This window comes from Solenopsis invicta, chromosome 6 (assembly GCF_016802725.1).
Source record: "Solenopsis invicta isolate M01_SB chromosome 6, UNIL_Sinv_3.0, whole genome shotgun sequence".
NCBI lineage: Eukaryota > Metazoa > Arthropoda > Insecta > Hymenoptera > Formicidae > Solenopsis > Solenopsis invicta.
Window position 1 is genome coordinate 12,311,802 of NC_052669.1, and position 22,248 is coordinate 12,334,049.

The window sequence follows — 22,248 nt, forward strand, 5'->3', positions numbered from 1 at the left end:
CATCTTTTGCTGAATTCCTATTTTAAAATAAAAATTATTGTTAGTAAATATTATTTTAATAATACATGATTAGAATTATTTTAATAAATAATACGTTATTAAAATTATTTTATAAATAATTAAATTACAAGAAATTAAACTAACTTCTCCGATGGTCTCTGCAAGCTCCCCGTAGGGGTCTGGAGTCGTTTCGGGGCCTCCCGAGGCTCTGCAACGACTCCAGATACAGGAATTGGCGTTCCTGCGGTTCCCGAGCTCGCTAGGGGGTCTGCGGTCTCTCGTAGGCCGTAGACTCAGGGACTTCAGCCACCCTGGCGCCCCAGCTGGTATACCGTAATCCGTCACGTGCTGAAATTACGTGCGGGACGGACCGGTGGCCCGGGCCTCACCGCCCGGGCTGCGAGGAGTAAACCTCTATAAAAAATCCAAGGGTGGCGTCCGTGGCGCGGGGGGTCGTTCCGTGTAACAGCGGGGCGCTGCTTCGTGTCTCGGGCACCAACGTATTTAGTCGGTTGGTAGCGTTGCTGCCGTGGCGGTGGTGCCGGTCCGGTGTGGTCCCGGGCGGGCGCTTGCGCTCGTCCGGGGCCCCCCCGGGCCGTCTCTCCCGTCTTGGTGGATCCGCCTACCCATGTTGCCTCGGGCCGATGGTCCCCGGACATCGGCCTGAGTAGGCTCCGGGGCGAGGGTGGGGTTCCCTTCGTTAAAAAAGACCCCATTATGAAAACACACATGGGTAGAAAGAATAAGAAGGTACCGCCCAGGGGTGAACGGACACCCCAGGGCCGGCACGGGGGGGCTATTGTCCCGGGTCCCCCCCTGTCGTCATCGAACGACGGGCGGTCGAGCGGAGTCGACGCGGGCTCCGCCGACCATAGGGCTACCGCGGAGACCAGGGTCTACGATCCTGAGTACGACCCTCGCATCGCGTACTCGGCTTCGCGATGGAGGTACCTGCGGAGACTCTTCCGCATGAACTACGGGTACGACCACGTGCCCACAGATAAGGAGCTGTGGGAACTACACATTTTCGACGTGGAGTGGCGAGACCGGGAATGGGTGGAGTACTGGAGCTCGGGCGAGTCCGGGCTGACCGGTTACTCCTCCACCGACGACGAGACACAAGTCCCCCTCTCGGGGAGCGGCGGTGGGGTTGAGCCGGCTCGGCGAGCCGTGGCCCCTCCCCCGCGCGCCGAGGAGGGGACTACCCCGCTGTCCGGCGGGGGCCCAGGGTGGAGCCGGCCGATAAGGCCGAGGCCCCCGTGCCTCCCACTGGGGAGACGTCGGCCCTGTCACCCGATGGAAGCCGCGAGGCGGAAGTCGGTGGACGGGGCCCTGTTTGCGGGGCGCGTCGGGCGCGCTCCCTGTCTCCGGGCCGGCTGCCCGGCGGACGCCATGAGGCGGATGCCGGTCAGCCGGGCGTGGGCGGGGGCGACGTCGGTCGCGCTCGCGCTCGCCGATCCGCATCCGCGGGGGTGGCCGGGGGAGCGAGGGTGAGCCTAGCTCACCCGATGAGTCTCTTCCGGGCACCACCGTGGATGTGGACCGGCCATGTGATGAGGAGGTTTCGACCTCTAGGGGCGCGACAGAGGCGGTCGCCCCTCCGCCTGAGCCTCCGGAGGAGGTAGTGGTCACACCGGATATCCCGGGCGTGCCCTCCGAATCCGGGACTCAGCGCGGGAGGAAGCGGGCGCGTGGCCGTCCCCGGCTCGATGGGAGCGGACCTTTCAGGTCTCCGTCTCCCCTCTCGGACGGGGCGGACATTGAGGACCGCCTCCATGGAGTGCCCATGGAGGGTTTTCGCGCACGGCGGCTTAGAGCCAATGTGCTAAGAGACTCTTCGGAGGACGAAGATATGTCGGGGGGGTCAGATTCGCGGCCTAGGCAGCGGATCAAGATACCCCCGACACTATTTACTCCCGAACAGCGTCGCGAGCTGGATCGGGAGATCGGCGTCATCTCTCGCAGCACGACGACCGACCTGGCCGGCTTGGCCGACGGTTGGCTGCGAGAGGTGGAAATTGTCCGGAACAAGTGCACCAGGCTAGGGATGCATGGTGCCTTGTCCGGACAACTGAAGAAATGCACCCATCTCGCCCGAGAAGCGGTGATGACCCTGGCCTATCGGGCCATGGGCCGCCTCGGGCGGGATGAGGGGCAGGAAGATGTCGCGGCAGCGGTGCGCGAGGAGGAGATAAGGTCCCTCCGCGCCGAGGTCGCGGAACTACGGGGGCAGCTGGGGGTGGCGAGACGAGCACTTGTGGGGCCCTCGGCTGCGTCCCGGAGCGACGGGGTGGACTCATCCTGCCCCCCGCCGGCCCTGGCATCCGTCCCTGTTCTCGACCCCTCTTCTTTCGAGGAGAGGGTGCTTGGGCTGCTGGGGCGGATGTCTGGGTCGATGGGGGAGTTGGAGAAACGCCTGGCGCGGGTCGAGGATGAGGCGTATTATGCCTCCTCCCCGGCTGGCGCTGGTGCGAAAAGAGTGAGGGGTGGTCGTCGGGGGGACAGGGCTCCGCGGGAAGAGCCCCCTTCCCCCGAGCCACCCAGCGGCCCCGCGGACCCGCCCGCTCGAGCTCCGTCCACGGACGGACCGAGTTGGGCGACCGTGGTGGGCCGCAAGGAGAAGAAGAGGGCTGCGGGGGGGGCGCCGACGAAGAAGTCGGTCCCCGCCCCCGCGCCCTCGAAAACCGGCCGCGGGCGCTCCCTCCCACGACCGGGTGTTGCCGGTGCTGGTGCCTCGGCGGGGGCGGGTGCGGCATTGCCGCCCCCGCCTCCGCCGGGGTCGCAGCCCGGTAAAAAGAAGAAAAAGAAGGGGCCGAAGGGGGGTAAAAATGGGGGGGGACGTCTCGTGCGGCGTCCGCTGCCCCGGGTGCGGTGGGGAGGCGGATCCCGCGCTCCTCCGTGGTGGCAATCACGGTGGAGCCGGGGTGTGCCTCCTACACCGAGATTATTAAGAGGTCCAGGGCGGCGATCAACCTGGGGGACGTATTCCCTCAGCCCACCCTGGGCCTCAAGTTCAGGGTATCGCAGGCCGGGGGTGTCTTGCTAGAGATCCCCGGCGCGGATAGTCGGCCGGCGGCGGAGCGCCTCGCGGCCGAAATGAGGCGGGTGGCTGGGGGCCCGGGGATCCGAATAACCTGCCCTATGCGTAGGGTGGGGGTTCGGGTGTCCGGGTTCCTGGACTCCACCGAGCCGGAGGAGGTGGCGGTGGCGCTGGCATGCGCCGGAGCATGCAGCGCCACTGATATTGTAGTCGGTCGAGTTACTCGCGGCCGCCGGGGCATGGGCTCTGTGATTGCGCAGTGCCCGGTCGCGGCGGCGGCGAGGCTCGCCAAACTGGGGAAAGTGGCCCTGGGTTGGGCGGCTGCTCGCGTGGAGGCGCTTAAGGCGCCTCCACAGCGATGCTATCGCTGCCTGGCTCAGGGCCACATGCAGCACCGGTGTCCCGGTTATTTTGACCGGTCCCGGTGCTGCTTCAACTGCGGCGGGGAGGGTCACACTCGGGCTCAGTGCGCGAATCCGCCGTTCTGTCCCGAGTGTGCCTCCCGCAACAGGGCAGCCGGCCACCGACCGGGTGGCGCGGGCTGCCCCAAAATACCCCCCATGCCTCGGAGGGCCGGGGGGCCTCCTCCCTCCTCCCCAGATCTGGGGAGACAGGAGGAAATGGAAATGGAGCGGCCTCCGTCATCGCCGGACGCTGACGCTGCCCGCGGCGCTCAGGCCGTTGGGGGCGACGGTCCGGCGGTGGCCGAGGCCGCCAAGGGGGGTGCGTCTCCCGCGGGCGGGGTCCCAGTAGATGGGCCCCCGGCTGCGGTGGATGCTCGGCTGCCGGGGTCCACCTCGGACACTTCGGAGTCCGGGGAGGAGCCCCCGCCGCCCAAATCGCGCGCGGTCGATGAGACCGGCGCGCCCAACGCAGTCAGCGTGTCGAGTCACGCTTCCGGGGAGAACCTCCCCGTGGCTAGGGTAGTTCTGTCTCCCCTCCCCCGCCAACTCCCGCAGAGGGAGCGGAGGGGGAGTAAGGCCACGAGGGAGGCGAGGCCCAAGGGAGGCGCGCCCAGTGCGCCCTCCCCGGGGCCGCCCGTCCTCGGCAAGGGGAAGCGGCGTTAGTGCCGTTCCTCGGGTGCCCGTCCCTAGCTGCCCCTAGCGCTCGGGGGATGCGACGGGACGGGGCCCAGGCCGATGGGGCCCGGCGCCAGGCGAGATGCCCCTCCCTGGCGCCCGGCCCGGCCACGCGAGCGCCGTGGACGGGAGGTGGTGGGGCGGGCGGCGGCGACCGCTCGTCCCTGGGCGTGGGGCTCGCACCGGCGATATGTCGGGAGCGGCCCCATGGCCCTAAATGGGCGCGGGGGTGCGTGATGCTTCGCTCCGCATCCCCGGGGTCGGGCTAGGCCCTACCGGCCGACGTATCTCGGCTGGGCCAGCAAAGCCCGACTCCCAACCCGATGAACTGGCGCGTCGGGGAGCTTCATGCTCCGATCCCCAGTGGAGGGACGTTGGCGTATGTCTCTACAATCCCGGTCCCTCCACGCAACGGGGCGAGATGGGCTCGGTGGGTTTTTAGTGGGTAGGCGGGCCGGGCCTCGCCAACTTTCTGCCGCGCAAGCGGTCTGTGCCGGCGAGGGGTACCGCGTCCCGAGTCCCACACTCCCGTGGTCTAGCCAACCCGGGGTACTATGAGTATTTTCCCCCCGTTAAAAAAAAAAAAAAAATGCTCTCTGCAAGCTAACAAAATCACAAACACAACTTTTATTACAGAACTCAGCGTAGTTACCCTGATAGCCATGCATGTTTTGCAAAATCAGGCAACTTAATGCTGAGCATGAATTTTCGACTAGTTGCTGTGTATTTGCTTACGAAAACGTAACGCATAGTCCTACATATTCAACAACATGAGAGCAGATTTAAGACATTTTATGTCAGCAGATTCAAAGCAAACGGAGAGCAACTGTTGCTTATTCTGTTACCAACAAAATGACTTCTATTCGTGGAAAACATTTTGCTTTATCAATCATTTTTAACAACATAAGAGCAACGTGACGGTAATAAAAAAAGATAATGATGCTGTGCTTTTGTCGTGTATTTGTTAAAAACATTAAATATATTAATTATTGTCTTGTAGCTAAATAAATGTCGAAAATGATTTGTGTGTATGTGCGCGCGTGTGCGTATGTGATTGTGTGTTTGCGCGAGCGTGTGTAATGTAATAAATAAACAGGAGTAAATTAATTATTTACTTGGCTATCAGATCGGATTGAAATGGATTTAACAAATGAGTGCTGGCGTCACCGCTAGGCGGCCACGCCGCGGCAGATTTTCTCGTGAGTCGAGGGCGGCCACAGTCGTTATATCTAGGTGCCACCGCGGCGGACACCCCAGCTCATACTAACGTAAGCTTTTAGATCTTACTTGTTGTAAGCGAGACGAATACTCGCTCTCATTCTTTTCAAACGTGACGTGTGTGTGGAACATTGGTCACATAAAATTTTATATTTTTATATGTAAATAACAATTTGTATTGTTATTTATTCTTGTACATAAATTAAATATTTAATTTAAATTTAATTCTTTTTAATGAAAAGGATACAAGAAATACTTTTTTGTAAACTAAACATTTATTACGTTTACATTAATGTATTCTGTTTTAATAAATCTATCTGGATTCCGATCTTATTTTCAATCGGTCTTAATACCGTATTTTTGGTGTAAAAATCTCGATCGATTCGGATTACTTTTTTTTAATCGGTTTTATCGCACATTTTTTGCAGGGTAGTGACAATTCAGCAGAAAGAAGAATTAACTTATTTATTTTTTATATATTTGAAAAAAAAGTACAAAACATATATTTAACCGTTTTCGATATGTTGTTGAATTTTTGCTGCAATTTATGACTCAGCACTTGTTGTTGGCAACTTGCTCTCATGTTGCTCTTTATATATAGCGATAAACCGTTGACAGCAAATACGCAGCATATTGGCAGCGAAACGTGCTGAATTCATATGATGTCAAACCAAAAGCAAATGAGACACACACCTTGTTCTAAATTTGCTGAAAACTAATGCCCTTTGTTTTTGGCAACATTACAGCAACAACACAAACAGGTGGCTATCAGGTTAGTGTTACCAACTTTATTATTAAAAGAAATATTTTCAATAGAACTTTCGGAATACACCCAGTGACCTAGTTTACATCGTTAAAACTTTGGTACTCGTATTAAGTTTGGTGCGCACCAATGCTTTAATACAGCCCTTGTTTACACCGAGCACTTGATACGTGTACTAACTAGTAATTTTCTATTAAATTGTCTTGATTTCGGCAATAAATTTAAAAAATAGTATATTAAGTTGGTATAATATGAATCAAGATAATTAAATATATGGATTATGTATACACGTATTGTCGACAGTAAGATAAATTAATAGAAAGTTACGAGTTAGTACGCGTATCAAGTGCTCGATGTAAACTAGGCCACAGGCTCGTTTACATCGAACGTACTAACGTTTCTTACACAACATTTTTTAATATGTATCGTTTCAGAGAGACCAAATAAGATTACTTATCATAAGAACGGTCAATTAAGATTATATTCAATAGGCCTAATCCGCTACAAAATACGTTTCAGTGTTTATGGCCTAGTTTACACCGAGCACTTAATACGCGTACTAACTCGTAACTTTCTATTAATTTATCTTACTGTCGACAATGCGTGTATACATAATACATATATTTAATTATTTTAATTCATATTGTACCAACTTAATATACCATTTTTTAAATTTATTGCCGAAATCAAGACAATTTAATAGAAAATTACTAGTTAGTACGCGTATCAAGTGCTCGGTGTAAACAAGGTCAATATCATTATTTGTATTATTTGGTACGCGTATCAGTTTGGTACGATACTCTTGCTTGATACGTTCGTACCAATTTGATCCAACATCGTTTACATCGTGAGTACTAAAAATTTAGTACGAATTTGATACAAATATAATGCTTAATACGCGTATCAAGTGCACGATGTAAACTAGGCTATTGTGAGTACTAAAAATTTAGTACGAATTTGATACGAATATAGTGCTTAATACGCGTACCAAGTGCACGATGTAAACTAGGCCAGTGTGTGCCAAAGCCTTCAAGCTAGAGGTCCTCTAATCAGAGTCGCGACACGAAACAGCTGTTTTGATTGGTCCGCCATTTCTTGTCAATTCCCGCTTCTTTTCGAATACCTATATTTATACAAAAATTCTAGAAAACAATACCAAGCAAAATATTTGTTTATTTACTTATATTTACGTTATTTTTTAATTCAGGTATATAAAAAAAATTAATATTTTTAAATGTTCTTAAAATTTATTTAAAAAACTTGTAAATATAAAATATATTAAATCTATGACTCAAATGCTATGCATAGCCATAGATTTTGAATCATAGATTTAACATTTTTTGGCAGTGTATTTTTCATGACAAATTTTTAACCTAAAAACGGCAAAACTTGTAACCATTTTTGCATATAATTTATGACAATTTAATATGTGGTTTGTTTTGACTTTACAAAATTTTTAACTAAAAATAATTTATGGTTAACTTTTTTCATGCTATTAAAATAATTACTATAATGACGAAACATTTGTTCAAGTTTTATAAAAAATTGAAACGTTTTAATATTAACGAAAATCCATACAGCACAGAAAATTGCAACAACATTGCAGCAATTTTGCAATGTTGCAGATTGCACTGCAATATTACAAAGAGATATTCACAGAAACGAAAATTAACAATATGCCTTCAACATCTGATGGTATATGCCAATAATATTCCGGAAATGTTGCAATATTATAATTTTTTAATAAAGTGGCAATAAACAGCCAAAACCAAATATTTTTGTATAATAATATATTAATTTAACTCCCCTGATAACCATGCATGTTTTGCAAAATCAAGCAACTGAATGCTGAGCATGAATTTTCGATTAGTTGGTGTGTATTTGCTGAAAACGTAACGCATAATCCTACATATTCAACAACATGAAAGCAGATTTGAGACATTTTATGTCAGCAGATTCAAAGCAAACGGAGAGCAACTATTGCTTATTCTGTTACCAACAAAATGACTTCTATTCGTGGAACACATTTTGCTTTATCAATCATTTTCAACAACATAAAAGCAACGTGACGATAATAAAAAAAGATAATGATGCTGTGCTTTTGTCGTGTATTTGTTAAAAACATTAAATATATTAATTATTGTCTTGTAGCCAAATAAAATGTCGAAAATGATTTGTGTGTGTGTGCGCGCGTGTGCGTATGTGACTGTGTGTTTGGGCAAGCGTGTGTAATGTAATAAATAAACAGGAGTAAATTAATTATTTACCCAGATAGCCAAATGATTGCAAATTGTCGGCAACTTGCAAATATCGCTCATAACCCATACAGCACAAAAAATTGCAGCAACATTGCAGCAATGTTGCAATGTTGCAGATTGCAATGCAATACTACGGAGACAATGCAGAAACATAAATTAATAATATGCCTGCAACATCTCATTGCATATGTCAGTAATATTCCGAAAATATTGCAATATCATAATTTTTTAATAAAGTAATGGCAATAAAGAGCCAAAGCAGAATATTCGTCTATAATAATATATTAACTTAACTTATGCGTAATTATTCATCCGCATTTAGCAAACTAAGGTCGGGCTACGTTACTAAATTTTCTGCTGAATCTCTACATTCCCTAACAGCACAACCGTCCGTATGTCGACTGTAAGAGTCGATTCATCCAAGTCAGGCTTTCAGAGTTGACTGCAAATCGACTTTGCATAGACGTCTGCAAACATCCTTCAAATGTTGGCTCTATGACGTCTAGAAAAAGGTATGCGGTCCCGTGGTGCTGTGTGCATCATAGTATTGTTAAGAAACGTAAATATTTATATCAATAGATGAAATAAGTCCATACCCATACAGCACAGAAAATTCCAGCAACATAGCAGCAATGTTGCAATGTTGCAGATTGCAATGCAATATTACGGAGACATTGCAGAAACATACATTAACAATATGCCTGCAACATCACATTGCATATGCCAGTAATATTCCGGAAACATTGCAATATCATAATTTTATAATAAAGTAGTGGCAATAAAGAGCCAAAACAAAATATTTGTGTATAATAATATATTAATTTAATTCATCCATAATTATTCATCCGTATTTAGCAAACTAAGGTCGGGCGACATTACTAAATTTTCCGCTGAATCTCTACATTCTCTAACAGTACAGCCGTCCATCGACTGTCTATCGATAACTAAATATCGACTGTAAGTCGACTTATCTGAGTCAAGCTTTCAAAGTTGACTGCAAATCGACTTTGCATAGACGTCTACAGACATCCTTCAAATGTTGACTCTAAGACGTCTAGAAAGAGGAATGCGGTCCCGTGGTGCTGTGTGCATCATAGTATTGTTAAGAAACATAAATATTTATATCACTAGACAAAATAGGTTCATATATGAAGAAACCTCGATCTACAACCCAATGAACAAACAATATTTTTTAATTGTTTTTAAAAAAAATTTTTTTATATTCAATTTAATTATTGTATTATATTGATATATATTTTCTAATTGCATCTTATTTAAACAAATAACAGAAAAATTATTCCAGATGCTATTCTGCATTTGCAAAATTAGTAAAAAAAACTATAATTTTATATTTGTTTATATAAATATTTTGCTTTATTTATACATGTTTCATTTTTTCACAGGTCATCATGAGGGATCAGTTCGCAGCGATCACGGAAGTCAAGCAACGTTCACCGGAGTCGCGACTTGGATGGGTGACCGCTTGGAAATTTCCGAAAAAATATTCCCAAAATTTTTATTTTGCAAAAAATGTTTCTTAAAATGTTACACAAATATTGTTTTGTTCATTGGAATTATGTGGTGTAATAATATTTATGTAAATATTTTGAAAAAATGGGATGTTTCAATGCAGTATTTCAAAAAGCGGACATCTTAATGTTGCTGCAATGTTGCTGCAATCTTCCAGCAATGTTGCAGCAATGTTTTGCAATCAAAATGCAATATTACAATGTTTCAATGAAATCATTCTGCAATGTTCCTGCAATCTCTCTGTGCTGTATGGGTATATGAAGAAACCTCGATCTACAAACAATATTTTTTGATTATTTTTTTAATAAAAATTTTTTATATTTAATTTAATTATTGTATTACATTGATATATATTTTCTAATTGCATCTTATTTAAACAAATAACAGAAAAGTTATTCTAGATGCTATTCTGCATTTGCAAAATTAGTAAGAAAAACTGTAATTTTATATTTGTTTATATAAATATTGTGCTTTAATTATACATATTTCATTTTTTCGATAACGTATATTGACCTGATCTATCATTATATACACATATCAGCATTAAGTGTTCACAGGTCATCATGAGGAATCAGTTCGCAGCGATTGCGGAGATCAAGCAACGTTCACCGGAGTCGCAACTTGGATGGTTGACCGCTTGAAAATTTCCGAAAAAATATTCCCGAGATTTTTTTTTGCGAAAAATGTTTTTTAAAATGTTACACAAATATTGTTTTGTTTATTGGAATTATGTGATGTAATAATATTTCTGTAAATATTTTGGAAAAATGGGATGTTTCAATGCAATATTTCAAAAAGCGGACGTCTTAATGTTGCTGCAGTCTTCCATCAATGTTGCAGCAATGTTTCGCAATCAAAATGCAATATTATAATGTTTCAATGAAATCATTCTGCAATGTTCCTGCAATCTCTCTGTGCTGTATGGGAAGTTGTCAGCAAAGCAACAGAAGAGGGTATCCTCTTTTCAGTATGTTTTTGTCAGTAATAATTTTCAAAATATAATAATGACAAGTTTCCAATAATCTATTGGCAATAGACTTTAAACTCAGTTTTCAGCAACTTGCTGGCAACTGGCGCGCAACACGTCAAGAATCCTTAAAATCTAAACAATGGGTAGGAAACAATTGTTGCTGTTAGGTTGCCCTCAGATTGCAGACAATGCAAGAAACTTGTAGAAAATCCGTCGGCAATCTGATGACAACAATTTTCAGCAATTTGTGAACAACTGACGTGCAACATATTGTGTTTTTAAATTGCCATCATGTTATAAACAATAGGTAAAAAGATTTTTAATCCTTTTCATATCCCTTCTAGAAATTCCATGTAGATCTTGTTACAAAATCTGTGTCATATCAAGACTTATGTTCAACAGATAGAGCAGATTGGTGAGCGCTTAGTGAGTTCTTAACATTATTGGTTTTTACCTTTAGTTCTTCGCTGAATCTAGAAACCATTCATAATAAAGAATCACTGAGCGTTCACTGATCTGTTTTGTCTGCTAAGTAATTTTCTGTATAGGTATTCTTAATATATAGGTATTGGAATTTAACACAGGTTCCATAACGCGATCTATATGGTACTCATAGAAGGAATATGAAAGATATAAGGATATAAGGATTGTACAGCAATAATAATTAAGCTAAGAATTGAAGTTAGAATTATTTTGTGATAAGAATCATATATTTGAAGATTCTGTATACAATAAGCCAACATTTTACTTTTGATACTTATAATTTGAACACTTGCTGTATAGACAGAGACAGTATTAGAGAGCATGAAATAAAACTTTACACTACATAAAGTGACAATGTGTATATATTATATTATACATATTATATTTTTAAAAAGTATTAAAACTAAAAACAAAACAAAAAATACTTTAATCAAATTGAAACAATAATATATAGGGTGTCAGGTAACTACCGTCCGTGGTTTCGTGGATTGATAGATCAAGTAAAACTGAGCGGAAAAGTCCTGTACCATTTTTTAATATTTGTCACAGTTAACGAAAAAGAAATTAATAAAGTCTGCGAATAAGCGCGTATCACCGCGCGCAAGGACCGCCCGCCGGTCGCCGAGACGTAGGCAGCCGCGGCTGTAGGCGCGCCGCTGTGCCGTGAGGAGGGAAAAACAGCTACTTCTTTTCCCTCCTCACCGCACAGCGCCGCGGCTGCCTACGTCTCGGCGACCGGCGGGCGGTCCTTGCGCGCGGTGATACGCGCTTATTCGCAGACTTTATTAATTTTTTTTTCGTTAACTATGATAAATATTAAAAAATGGTAAAGGACTTTTCTGCTCAGTTTTACTTGATCTATCCCAGCCAGAAATGATTAGTCGAATCGACGTCCATTCGACGTCGATAACATTGGTCGATCGACGATCGAAATGTGTAGTCGATTCGACTTAAAAATGGGCTTAAATTTCGACCAGTCATCGACAAGTCAATTTGATGTCGATTTGATGTTGAATTAATACTAATTTCCAGCATGAAATGACCTATCAAATCGACATCGAAATAATATCATTTTGATGATTTTGATGTCGAATCGATGTCGAATTGACGTCGATTTTGTCATCATTTCTCACTGGGAATATCTAGAGATGAGATTATAACAGGTAATATTAACATGAACTTGAGTAATATCGAAATGCTATTTATTACTGTAATATATTACTTTAATATGTGAATAAAATTTTAGTGAAAATATAAATGCATATGTGTATTTGCCAAACAAAATGTAATTAGAAATGCTTATCTGTTTCTTTGAATTTTGTATCACGTCTTCCAAAACTTTCATCATCTTGTTTTTTATATAGAGCATTCTTTAACCATTGCCCTATGTATAATGATAAATCCGTAACAAATACATTATGTCTCTTGTTATGAATTGCGCCTAGAAATAAAATGTTTTGTGTAAAATTACTAGACACAAATAAGAAATATTTGAAAACAAAGTATTTTCCTACTATTATAAAAAATACAAATAAAATTTATAAAGTAATATGTATTCACCTATAATCACTTCCCACAACAGTAATTTGCAAAAAGGTCTCTTTTGATTGCCATCGCCTCGAAAATTGTATTTACATGCAAGAGAATTACTAATAGCTGCAGCCATAACTGAATACAATACTTCACTATCATTCACTTTAAATTCTTCTTTGGCTTTTACTTTCATTTGTGAAAAATAATATACCTAATATAATAATGTAAATAAAAAAAAACATTATTTAACTAGAACAAACTATTTCACAATTAAAACATAAAATCAAATCAACATTGTAAAATATTCAAAGACCTTTAGCTCTTGAAGAATACACCAATAACAGTGAGCGCTCACTCAACTGTAAGACGCAACCATTCGAGAGACACAATTGCAATTCGCGCCAAGTCTAAAAGCGTAGCGTAAGTGATGCATACTTATATTGCCGTACGCTGCCGTTCGATAATAGTAATAGTCGTAATTTATCAACCTTGTTTGCACGATAACGTGGACGCATTTCGGGAATATATTTAATAATAATATAATAATATAATAATATAATAATAAAAAAAATAATAAAAAAATCTTTTTTCTCATTTTACATAGAAAGCTTATAAAATTTGACAATATTTAAGGTTTTTAAAAATTCCTTTAGAAAAATTTCAAATATGATGAATTCTTATAATAATTATAAATGTTAAAAGATATAAAAATTATTATAAATATACATGTGTATGAAAAATATTAGTGCAGCTTAGTGATATATTCATTTTAAATGCCCGGGAAAAAATATTTTATATATAAAATACGTCCAAACATAAATATATACGATTACATATACTTACATGTAATTTATATTAGTGTTATGTATCTTTATATGTAAATAAATATACATATAATTATATAAAATTGTATATAATTACATATAATATAATTATATATACGGACATATTTTACATATAAGTGTACATAATTATATAATAATATATAAAAAAATTTTTCCCGAGTGTCATTCTTTTATAACAAATGTAACAATTTTTAAGATCCATTTATTGCTATTAAAAAGTTGTTAAATCATGCAAATGATGTATGCATCTCTACACAATTTGCAGATCAAGATTATATACAGGCTATATGTTGATTTAATTGTGTATGCAAAAGAACACATATCGCATTCCGATATCTCGACTTTTTAGTGCATAAAAACAATGTAATAAAAAAGTAAAATATATACTTTGCCTTCCAATTTATGTTGATCTACGTAAAATTGAATAAAAGTTGTAACAAACCGCCTCCGCGCGACCCCCCCGACGGACCGGTCATCGTCCGCAAAACGCCGGCCGAACATCCGCCGAGCGTCAAACGAGGCGCTACGCGCCGATAAACGACTTCAAACGCGCCAATGCGAGCAGCGAGGCAACCGCACGTCGCGGTGACCGCGCCGCGCACGCGCACCGGCCCCAAACCGGCACGCGCTAGCGACGTGCTCACTCGCCTCCGTCCGCCCACCACGCAACCGATCTCGAGCGGCGGGGACGCTGGCTCCGACACGAACCGAACCGCCACCGAACGTTCCCGACGTCTCGAGATGCGGGTATAAAAGCGCCGGAGCAGCGAGATGCTGCGCTTCTTCTCCGCCGACTGCTCGGACCGCTACTCCGCCGACTAGTCTCCGAAGAAGTCTCCCGAGGTAGTCCTGGGGTCAAGTGTCTTGGCCTCTGTCGAGCGTTCTCGACGGCTACCGCTCTCGTACCCGTCTCTCCTCGCCGAAGCTGGGCTCAAGCGTCTTGGGCTCAGGCAAGCGTACTTGCCCGACCGGCTTTCCTCGACACCGATCCGATCCTACCGCGGCGGCTACAGAAAAACGGGGTAAAGCGTCTTTGCCTCCGTCGAGCGTACTCGACGTAGCCGTCGCATCCTGCCTGCGAGCGAGATCGCAACATAACAGCTGCGGATTTAAAGGGACGCTCGGCCGAGCGCCGACCCGCACCCCGCTTCCGTGCTGACGACCGCGAAAAGCCGAGCACGCGAACTTGAAAGGCCGAAAAACACGAGGCCGCCGGCGCACCGAAAAGAACGCCGACCGCGTAAACAACGCACCTGCCGTGTGAATAAGCGGCAACCGCGCCGACGACGTTCCCCGCGCCGAAACCGTTGCCCGACGGTATTCCCGATTGCCGCGATCAAGATAGCCGTCACCCCGCGCGCGATACGGCCGACGACGTATCGGCGGTGACGCACCCTCTGTAAATACTAGCTTTAAGACAATTGTATTCGTCCCTTCACTCAATAAAACTTGTACATAGTTTACACGTTCAAACACACAAGTCTAATTCTCTCTTAACCCGGATCGTGCCCTGGAATTCCCGACGAGCTACGTCCGTGCGCGATATCTATCCAAGAAAAACGGGTTGTTACAAAGTTAATAGAAATTTTACAAAAATATTCGCAATTACTCAATAAACAATTTTTATGACAAAGTAGAAAATGATAAAAATATTGACTAGTTTTCGACCATTTATCGACGCATCGACGTCGAATCGACGTCGATTCGACTAATCATTTCTGGCTGGGTATCAATCCACGAAACCACGGGCGATAGTTACCTGACACCCTGTATATTTAACAACATAAAAAAGTGTTATTGTACAAAGTATACAATGAAAACGAAGCAGACGATTTATATAACGCAGACATTGTCTGCGTTATATAAATCGTCTGCTTCGTTTTCAAGACGTTTGCGATTACCGATATTCTCCGGATTCTCCTCTCTGAACATGTTTCTTTTTTTTTGCTTAATTACCCGAAGAGATTCTGAAACATTTTCTTGTAACAAATTTCGAGTTGGTGATGGAAAACTTGAATTTTGTAACACTGCTTCTGTAACAGAGGAGTTATAAAATATATTTATTAAGATTATAATTTTTTATATATAAAAAATTTTATTTCCTTAAACAAAATGTCGACTTCTTATTGCAAGCATAAACTTTGTTAGACGTTAAGGTCGTTTAGGCTAAAAATTTGAAAAACTTGATTTTTTATTCTTTGCATTTTTTTAAGGAATAGAGTTTTGAAAATGTATCAGTGACATCGGATTACCGATACTTCCGACATTCCCAATTGATCAGCTTTTTAGCCAGGAACGTCATACATTATATATACGTACTGTATATTGCTTGAATAAACTTGCTTTTATATAGTGATAGCTTTTTCTTCTTTTCATTTTCCCACCACGTAAAATGTTCACTAATTTCTTTAGAAAGACTCTCGGTCATGCAATAATGCACACAATCCTTTAGCGTATATCCGCCTAACCATTTAAAGTAGGCAACCTGAAAATGATCAAATTTAATGTGCAGAATTATAATAAATATGAACAATACATGTAGAAGTGAACGGAAACTCACGATCTCATTAAAAACATTTTCATTATTTTCGAACTCTTGAAACGCTTCGATCGACTGAAATGGTAGAATTTGCGGCTTTATTGGCATTCGGTGCTCTATGTGGCGTGAAATAATATTGTTTAATTTTCTGCAAACAAAAATGATATGTTATCTTACAAATGTACCGTTATGACATTTAAAGGGGTATACCTATGCTCTTCAAAAACTAAAAAATATAGTGTTTTTCATGATTTTTCATTACAATGGATTGGTGATTTTTTAAATGAATTAAATGTATTATTAAAAACAACGTCGTATATAGTAGTAATATTATCACAAATACAAAACATTTTTTTGATATGTTTTTTTAATTACTTTTTTATGCTTTTGAAATTAATATCTAAGCTTCTGAAACCTTACTTTGCTTTGTAGTTAGCAAAAATATTTATATAACATGACAGCATTTCATAAATTTTTTGATAATGTAATAAGTAGTTGAGAAATAATTCAATGATGATTAGTCAAAACTTACTGCAATTGTCGGTCTACTTGGTCAAAGCGTGCATTCAATTTTCTGTACATATAGAATACAAATATTATTTGTCGAGCGTACAATGCGTTGCATTGATGCCTGGGGTACCGATTTTAGGGACCACGTTTCTTTCTTGGTTATTTTTACATTCATGACCGAATGCTGCGGTAATCGTTGACGCAGCATTCGGTCATGAATGTAAAAATAAAAAAAGAAACGTGGTCCCTAAAATCGATATAATACCACAGGCATCAATGCAACGCACTGTACACCCAGCGTCATTAATTCTGTTCCTCAGAAAACTTTCCAAAGTGAGAAGTCTCCATCTTTTTTCATACTTGCACTTCTTGATTAATGAAACAAGTAGAGCTTATTGTTCTTTACGTTAATCATGAACTGTAAATATGTAGAAAGATAGCGACTTCTCAGTTTGGAAAATTGTCCGAGGGACAAAATCGATAACGCTGGGTGTACATGTAGAATATAAATATTATTTATCGAATATTCTTTATAAAATATATGAATCTTCATACATTTATGCATCCTTCCTGTACTGCCATATTGAATGTGTTTCTTCTCAAAGCATTATTTTTTATTGATTCGCTGACTGGTAGATTTTCGGAAACTTGTATATTTTTTTCAGTACGATTACTGAAGGTTATTGGAACATTGGTTGGCGTTTCATTAGACTGGCTGCTTAAGACCATTGGACCGTAGGCTGGTGTTTCATAAGACTGGGATGGCAGGTAGCTCGTTGTCGATGTTGCGATCACTGGCAAAACAGTTCCTGGCTGAGCTTGCATGAAAGAATTTCCACTTGGACAAAATGATTCTTCCGTATAATTTTTTCTATTATCTGTATACTGCGCATATACTAAACTAGATAAATTATTTGAATTGCTTACTGATGTAGATGGGACAGCATTTGGTTGAAACGTTTGTAGAGGAGCGTAATGAAATCGTTCTTTGTCCACCTTAACATTTGACGGAGCTAAAGTTGTATGCTTTTCGCAAGCGGAATGAACACCAGGTTTGGAAGAACCTTGTCCTTTATCCGAACCCAACGATTCTGTTTCGGAAGAACAGGATTCAGAATTTTCCGAATCCCTTGCTGTGTCGTTGGTTTGCATTTTTTTTTATATCGACGATTTTTTTATATCATGGCTTAGCATTTGTTCCATAGACTGTTCATCACATTTTTTAGATCTTTTATATTTGTTAGAGTCACTTGAGGTGCGTTTGTACCGTCTGGGCGGTTTTATAGGTCGCTTTGGATGCTGTGTACAACTGAAATAACAATTTTATTACAATAATATTTTAGTTGCATTGTATACATAAATAATGTGAAAAAATATAACAATTAAATTGTCAATAAAGTTTGTAATAAGACTTCATGGTTTACGCTACTGATTTTACGTAAACGAAATGAGTACATGCAATTATGAAATATTCAAATTTTTAGCATTACCCGGGAAACAATTTTTTATATATGATTATACATAATTATATATAGATCAAATATGGCCATATATAATAAAATATATATAATTATATACAATGATATGTAATAATGCAAGATTTGGTATATAATTATATATAAGTAGTATGACTATGCCGGTTCTAACTACGGAGTAACGAGGGGGGATGAGGTGCGCGGGGGAAAATGTAGGTGCGGCGGGACTTACCCTTATCTGTTTACATAAACAGTGATAACCGTTATCTATTTATGTAGATAGTAATAACCGTTATTTGTTTATGTAAGTAGATAGGGGGGGATGGGGGGGGGACCCTCATTGCTTCCGAGTTAGAACCGACATAATATATATAATTCGCGGGCCTGACGTCACCGCAGGGCAATATCGCGGGCCTGACGTCACCCTTGAAATTCGCGGTGATTATTCGCGGAACTGTCTTTTGTCGCCGCCGCCGCCGCCGCGCGAGACAAAGGATATATATAAAAATATTTTTGAGACTCACCTTCTTCACTTGCCTCCACCCCCATCGATAGCGCAGCGGCCCGCCGTCACCTTTCTGCCGCTGCCGCCGCCACTACCCCGCCGCCACCACCACCACCCCATCACCACTCCACCACCACTCCACCACCACCACCACTAATTATGTCTTTCGTCTTTCGTCTTTGTCCTCCTTCCCGCCACCACCACTAATAGTCCTCTTCCCCCTCCTCCTCGTGGAGGATGAGTTGTACCGTTGAAATTATATGTATTAATATAAAATCTGGTAGAATAGAGAAAATCTCGTAGAGGTTATTAGCGTAAAGTTGGGCTCCTTCCTCTTCTTCTTCAGCTTCCTCTTCTTCAGCTTCCTCTTCTTCCTCGCTTTCCTCGTTGTATACAGGAGGAGGAGGAGGAGGGGGATGTCCGTTTAGGACAGCTCGTGTTGTTTCAAGCACTTCGCGTAGAATATCGTTGGGGAAGCGGGAGAAGAGATTGTGCAGGTACTCCTGCATTGATTCTTCTCCAAATTCCATATTTATTATTATTACTTTCTATTACGCACTTAAGATCACTCACTTGCGGCGAAGTACCTCACGGATTGAGAGCACGGCTACGACTGAGGAACAAAGGGCTGCGAGAGAGTCCTCCGTCGCAGCGCGTATTTACAATTGCGGCGTACGTTTCATCTTAATCTTTGACCGTCATTCAATACTTTTTGAGAGTAGACGCAACTGTATGCTGATTAATGCAATATATATCGTCACCGTTGCCTTTTTACCAACACTGCCGCCACTACCGCCGCCGCCACCACCACCACAACCACCACCACCACCACCACCACCACCACCACCACCACTATTGTCATTGTTGTCCCCGTCCCCGACTTCCCCGTCCGCGGCTTCCTCCGCGGCTTCGTCCTTGTCCTCGTCCTCGTCCTCGTCCTCGGGGGGAAGAGGATAGAAAAAATATTGGATTGTCATCCCCCTCCTCCATCATGTCTACTTCTTCCTCCACTTCTACCATCACCACTTCCTCCTCCTCCTCCTCTTCTCGCACCACATTTTCTACCCGGATCTGTTGGGCTTCCTCCGCATCCTCTATCAAGATGCGTCGGGATATGTCCCAAAACATCATCACAATAAATGATGGGAGTAAGGTGAAAATGTTAAATAAATTTCTAATATATATATCGTCTTGAGGAGGAGGATGTCCGTGAAGGACGGATTCCGCGGCAGCGATAATTCTGTCCAATGTATGGACGGGGAGAAGACAAAGAACTCTGTGCAGGTAATCCTGCATCAACTCAAGTTCATTGCAGAGTTCTGAATTCATTTTTAACTCACTTATCACTCCCGATAGTATTGAAGCGAGAGCGCGATCAAGACTGAAAAGCAAAGGGCTGTGCGAGAGCATCTTCCGTCGCAGTGCATATTTACAGTTGCGTCTAATCTCAAAAGTATTGTATGACGGTCAAAGAATAAGATGAAACATACGCCGCAACTGTATGCTGGCTAATGTATACAATATCGTTGCCAGCACAACTCACCACCGTTTGTCACTCCTCGTTCCGAAAAGTATCTATCTTTTTTTTATATTATATTTTATATTATATACTGTCTCTCGATAGAGAAGCCTGACGTCACTTGACGCGAGACCACCGTTTTATAATGTGGAAATGATGAGAGAAAGTAATTTCTGAGCGTATGTTTAAATGCATTTATTTTATTCAGTGTACAATGCATCGTGTACAATAATATCAATAGCATAAGCAATTAATTCACACTCGATCTGCGAACTCTTATCATAAGATTTGCGCAACATATGTATAGCTTCGCGTTTATTCACGACACAATTTTGACGCAAAAAGTTTACGAAATATTTAAATTTCTCAGTCACGATAGCGATGCTTTGATATAACGTAAAATATACATGTTCAATGCAATGCTCCAAGGTCCGTGGATTGGCGTTGGAGGGGAAGGAAGGTCGTTGCATAGCCGCCATTTTCGAGACAGCGAGTCAGTGTTAGTGTATGTACGTAGATAGTAAGGTACTACAGCTATTAGTTGTGTGAGTGAGCGAGTGTGCAGTAAAAGTATGGCCGCCGCCATTTTCGTTCCACATCGTTGAAGTGGATGCAACGACCTTCCTTCCCCTCCAACGCCAATCCACGGACCTTGCAATGCTCTAGCTCGTATAAGAATAGCACGGTTGCAGGCTTGAGATAAATACATGCATTGTGCAACGTTAATTTAACAATACTTTGTTCGTTCAGTTTAACAAGTTGCATGGTAAGGTCGTGTATCGTTAACGATGATGTTGTCTCCGTTGACTGGACGAATCGCTCGATGTCAACACGTTTCTCGATCAGAGTTCTCCATGTTCTGTATGGTAGAATAATCCGGTTGCAGCGTGTATCGCCGAGCGATATCTCCACAGAGCATGAATCTGATGTCACGCTGATGTCAATATCAATCCATTTGTAGGATGTTAAGGTTAACGAGAACTTTCTGCCTAGAATGCGCGGCGTATACCGCAAATCTGAAGACGTGCTGAAAAGAAATGGAGATGAGTGAAACGTACAATAAAAAGTAATTGAATAAAAAAATATAATTTGTATGTATACAATGATACTTACGGTTTATCACACGTTTCAATCGGAACGTAATAAAGTGCCATTGCGCTTATTTCAAGAGCGTTGCGTTGTCTAAACCGTTCGAACGAGCAACTGATGCAAGACTGATTGCAAATTGTGACGCTTCTTTTTTGCGATTAATGTTACTGAAAGTTTTGAAGAAGGAGAAGGGGAAATCCCTCCCCTCTTTTCAGTAATTTTTTTGTTATCACTAGAACATGTCACGACACGTTTTTTCACGGTCCGTTGCACATGACGTATTTTTTTGTGATTAATGTTACTGGAATTTTCTAAGAAGGAGAAGGGGAAGTTTCCCCTCTTTCCAATAATATCATTGTTATCACTCGAACATGTCACGACACGTTTTCGCGGTCTGACAACGTGAAAGAAACGTATAAGAACGTAGATGAAATAAATATGATCTGTTTTCAAATACATGATCCCCGATATGTGGGGGTAGATTGTTTTTCGCAAAACGATAATGATTCAAGACAGGTATCAACTGCGTGACTTACGTGAATCAAGCACCCCAAACGTGAGAGGCAAGGGGACTCACGTGAATCAAGCACCCCAATGGGATGAAATTCTCGTCACGTCCACGTCGTTCATTCTGGATAATGCTAAGCACGGGAAAATGCATACAGTCAATCTGGACATGATTGATCATCAAACATAATCAATCCAGTTAATAAACAAAAGCAGAGTACATAAAACTTTGACTCCCCTTTTCCTCCCCCATACACATACGCATGCACGTATGCATACACCCACACACAAGATTAAATCCGACTAAGTAACCACCACATGGTACATCTTGAGTAATGCTGATGCTGGCGGTAGTGTAACTTTCAAGCCGCACAACTCGGAAAGT

General features: G+C 42.8%; 1 long non-coding RNA gene across 4 annotated transcripts; it reads right to left on the bottom strand.

The window, feature by feature from the left end:
* Window positions 1-14,924: 14,924 nt before the first annotated feature.
* LOC113006298 lies at window positions 14,925-20,731 on the bottom strand. 4 transcript variants are annotated; one of them, XR_005575083.1, is made up of 6 exons: window positions 17,696-20,731; window positions 17,324-17,562; window positions 16,791-16,832; window positions 16,280-16,406; window positions 16,039-16,204; window positions 14,925-15,752 (listed from the first exon to the last, which is right to left on the bottom strand). It is a non-coding gene; the product is annotated as an uncharacterized LOC113006298 (long non-coding RNA). The 4 variants fall into 4 exon arrangements; XR_005575081.1 differs by having other exon boundaries at window positions 17,324-17,581; XR_005575082.1 differs by having other exon boundaries at window positions 17,324-17,586.
* Between the last annotated feature and the right edge of the window lie 1,517 nt (window positions 20,732-22,248).